The following is a 5,189-nucleotide window of genomic DNA, read 5'->3' on the forward strand; positions in this document are numbered from 1 at the left end:
GTCCCGGTCCGGTATGGGGGCGACACTGAGGGTTGCGATCCCGTTGCCAGTCCCGGTCCGGTATGGGGGCGACACTGAGGGTTGCGATCCATTGCCGGACACGGAAAAAGACAAAAATAAATAAATAAATAAATAAATAAATAAATAAATTTGTATGGAACTAATAGCATAGCCTCAAATTTTATTAATCTCTCTAAGATCTGATAGAATAATCAGATAAAAATCCGTTCATATTTACAGTAGTCAATTTATAAAATTGACTTAATGGGCCTATATAGGACACTGCACCCAACATCTGCAGAATACACACTTATATCACACACCAAAATTACAAAATATTGGGCCTTAAAGCAAGTCTCAAGACATTTCAAAGTACTGAAATCATACAGAGTATTTACCTGGTAATAGCGGAATTATGCTAGAAATCAATAACAAAATGATATTCAGAAAAACAACATGTTTGGAAATTTTCGAATATACTTCTAAATAAACCCATAATTTCAAAGGAAAAATCACAATGAAAGAAAATATTTTGAACAGAATAATTATGAAAATATTACAAATCAAAATTTTTTTGATGTAGCTAAAGCTGTGCTGAAAAGAAACTTTATAGTCTTGAACTTCCTGAATCTGGGAGAAGGTATCTTCAAACAAATCCATGGCAAATATACTTATTATATTATACTATTAAGTGTTCATCCTCATTAATAATCAGTTAAGTACAATTGATACCTCATGACACTCTATTACGAACTCATCAGAATGGATAAAATTTAAAAGACTAACAACACCAAATATTATAATCAATGCATATACTGTATAAACACACACATTAATGTATATACACACACACATTTTGTGTAACACAGGAGTTCCACTTCTAGATTTATATTCACTAGAAGTGCATATACTTAAACACCCTGGAAGCAGAAACATAAGTGCCTTATGAGCCCGGAGTTGCACAGGAGGGACAGGACCTTTGACAGAAAAAGTGAAGGGACTATAAAGTTACAAGGCAATCTTGCAGTGCTTTCTCTTTTCTCCTGGAAGTCTTTGAATAGAAAAAAATTGTGCTCAATGTTTCAGAGGTGGTCATCTGGGAGCCTTTAAGGTATTGGTGTCTTAGTCCATTCACGTTGCTATAACAAAATACCTTAGACTGGATAACTTATAAACAATAGAAACTTATTTTTCACAGTTCTGGTGGCTGGGAAGTCTAAGATCAAGGTGCCAGTAGCATCTGATGAGAGCCCGCTTCCTCTTAATACCATCTCACTGTGTCCTTGCATGGTGAAAAGGGGCTAGCTAGCTCTCTGCTGTCTCTTTTATTAAAAAGGGCACTAATCCCAATCATGAGGACTCCACATTCATGTCTTAATCGCCTCCCAAAAGGCTCCACCTCCTAATACCATCACCCTGGGGTTTGGAATTTCAACATATAAATTTGGGAGGGACACATTCAGACCATAGCAGTCAGTACTCTGAATGTTAGATCTAAGTTTGATGTCCTGCTTTTTTCTTTTCTAGCTTTGTGAATTTGGATAACTTCTCTGGGCCTTGTTTATAAAATGGAAACAATATAAGGCTGAAATTAGATCATCAAGGGGTCTAACTAGTGCACATACTAAGACATTTTCCCTTCTCCCAAGGCAGGTACAGAGAAAGGAAGTAGGATTTGCCCAAAAATCTGGGATTTTAAGCAAGAGGGATTCAAGGGATTTTTGAGGGTGCAATAAGTAGAAAAGTAGAAAAGATATTTAGGACAATGAAAGTAGGATACAAGAGGAGATGGGTCACAAAAACAGAATAAGAAACTAGGTATAGATGCTGAGGACAGAAAGGAAGGTTGACTTGGCAGTCCTCTGAGCTACCAAATTAGGATTTTTCAAATTATCCCTGACAAGTGATTATGGTCAAGTGGCTCTAGAAATGAGGAACGTTAGTGAACCAGGACAAGAAACCAGACAAGGCCTCATATAACTCCTCCATTGCACACGGACACACACACACACACCAAGAAGAGTTTTTTGTTTATTTGTTTGTTTTTAATTTCATCTGGACTCCCATAGCACCCTGTACATTCCTTTATTCTAGAACATGTAAAGTGATAATAATGATAATGTTAATGGCATGTCTATCCACTTCCTACTACACTATGAATTTCTGAAAAACAAAGAGATGAGGTTTTATCCATTTTTGAACCCAAGCACCTAGCAGAGTGACTAACATAAGAGACTCTCAAGAAATGTTGAATTAATGGACGAATGGAAAAAAAAAAATGGACAAGTGGAAGAACGAATGACGTGGTTCTGCTTGCAGAAATCAGAGCTCTGCAACTGCACAGCCACCATGAAAACCTGTCAAATGGAACACACTGAACCTAATTCCCACAGGTCTCTCCTGCCTGACCCATACTTCGTCTCCTCTAAATTTCTTCTCAACCCTGAGGGAGAAGCTCAGAGCCTGAAGGTACATTCCTTGGCTTTTCTGACCTCATTCAAAATATTCCATCAGTTGACTGATGTTAACCTGAATGTTGCTTCCCTTTTGGTTCTCCAGATCTATCTAGGTGAAACTAGATTCTTGACAACGACTGTAGCAAAATGATGTTGCCCTCCTCATGATCAGCCCCTGCCTCCATTCATTGCTTGCAGACCAATAACTGGGGTTAGGTCTCAAGGTAACCCAAGTGGAGAAATGCAGTCCCAGATGCAGAAGACTTACTCCAGAAAGAGCTGGGGAACTTGGCTAAGACATATCAGCATGAACTAGGGGGACACATGTAGAAGTGACTTGAGATGACAAACAGGAATAGGAGGAAGGGAGCAGAATACAAAGGAGAGGGAGGGGCTACTGACTTGGGAACCCTCTTAGAAGTAGCATTAATTTGTTTCTGAATGGCTCCTCAAAACTTGGACAGGATCATGCCTTACAGTAAATCACAGGGAGAGGCTGCAGTGTCTATGCAGAAAGTTGAGGAAGGGGTCAGAACACTCAGGGAAATAGAACTGTTAGAACAAACTTACTATGTGAGACCTATGCTTCCTGGGAAGGTTCAGAGGACATTCCCTCCGAAGATATCAGTGAGGGGCAACAACATCTTTGAGAAGCTTACTGATGATTGTCCACTGCAGGCCAGGGTGAGAACAGGTGATTCTACTATATAATTGGGCTCCCTAGTGTCAATGGAGATGATGGGATTCCAGAATAACAAGGCTGATGTCTGCTCTTAACCATCAGAGTCAAGATGGATATAAACCATAAGTGCCAGCAAGGCCAGAGTAGCAACCAGAGTGCCTCGTCCCACGGAGTTTTTGATGATGGCTAATAAACCATGGTGTTCCTAGGAATGAGAGAGATGAGCAGCCAGTGAGGGTACTGCATGACTTGTGTAACAACAACAAATCAAGGGCTGTCAAGTAGAAGGTTGATTTACCCAGTTTCCAGATCTGAGTCAGTTCTCAGACCCAAAGCCTAGGTGCCCTTGAGAAAGAATCCTGCAATGCCTCCCACACTAGTGAAGACTTTAGGGGTTCACTAGTTGAGAGCATGTCAGGACATGCCCTGTAAGGTAGAGAACAAGTTATCATATGTTGTGGTTACTACTGCTAAGAGAGAGATACAGTGCTTGGTGAGCTTCTTTGGATTGTGGAGAAATACAACCTGCATTGGGGAATACTCCTCCAACCTACGTATTGAGTTTTGAGTGGGGCCCCGAACAAAGAAGCTCTGCTGCAGATGCAGGCCGCTGTGCGACATGCCCCTGGCCTACATGATCTGTGATTAAATGATGCTAGAGTATCTGTGACAGACAGTGTTGCTGTAGAGTCATTGGCAGGCCCCAATAGCAGAGTCATAGGATAGACTCCTGGGATTCTTCTGGAGCTGCCTTCTTCAGAATAGAACTCATGTTTGAAGACTAGCTCCTGGCATGCTATTGAGACATTTTAGAGACTGAACATTTCTCTCCCCAGCAACTGCCTTGTTAGGAAAATAGAACAATTTAATCAGGCCTTCTTGCCCTGGCCCGGTTGGGGGTGGTGCATGCATTCTTTGTAAATAAGTTGCGTGGGGGTGGAGTTAGTGTGCCTGCGCAGCACCACCACCTTGGCTGGTGTCTGGCACCTTGGGTGGCTGCTGCCACAAGTGGCCATGCTTTCCAACCTATGGCTTCCAAGGACCTGTTACCTAGTTCATAGACCTGTGTGTGAGGGGTCTGGGGACCCAGCCTGGCGTGTGAGGGGTCTGGTGACCCAGCCTGGCGTGTGTGGGGTCTTGTGACCCAGCCTGGCACGTGAAGAGTTTGTGACCCAGCCTATGAATGGGCTTGAGGGGTCTGTGAGCTCCGGACCCAGCCCTAGCTTTACAATCAGCCCAGTCAGCAGGATTACCAGCAGGTAAAAGAGCCCAACAACTGGCGTGGTCGTGTAGCTTTACAATTGGCATCACGAACAGGATTAAAGAGCTCTACAATTGGCAATGTAGACAGGATTCCGACATTAGCCCTAGCATGGCATGCCTCAATTTTTTCTTCTGTTTATGATAAAAATTTCTTAAAAGAATTGTCTACATATTCACCATCTCCACCCATTCTTTTTCCATTGTCTTGAAACTACTCTGATTAGGCTTTCATCCCCACAATTCCACTGAAACTGCTTTTGCGAACTCACCAATGACTTCATGTTCCAAATCCAGTGACTAATTGTAAGTCCTCTTCTTGTTAAATTCAGCAGCAACTTCTGACCTAATTGGACACTCCCTCCTTGAAACAGCTTCCTCCCTTGTCCCCTGGCACATCTCTCCTGGTCCTCTTCCTGTCTCACTGGTTACTCCTCATCACCTTGGCTGGTTTCTTCTCATATCCCTAACCATTAAATGTTGGAGTACCCAAGGCTCAGCCCTTGATTGCTTTTCCTCTTTACCCATACTTTCTCTCCCTAGGTGACCTCATCCCGTCTATGGCTTTAATTTTTTATATGCCACCCACTTCCAAATTTATATCTATAGCTCCATCCTCTCCCTTGAACTCCAGACTCATGTATCCAACAGCCTATTGGATATCATGACTCTATCAGGCATCTCATACTTGACAATTCCAAAACCACATTCTGGATCCCCTACCTCCAAACCTGTTCCTCCACCAGTCTTCCCCATCTTAGTAAACACCACCATTTCTCCAGCTGCTCAGA

The sequence above is a fragment of the Galeopterus variegatus genome, unplaced genomic scaffold, assembly GCF_000696425.1.
Source record: "Galeopterus variegatus unplaced genomic scaffold, G_variegatus-3.0.2 Scaffold816, whole genome shotgun sequence".
Taxonomy (NCBI): domain Eukaryota; kingdom Metazoa; phylum Chordata; class Mammalia; order Dermoptera; family Cynocephalidae; genus Galeopterus; species Galeopterus variegatus.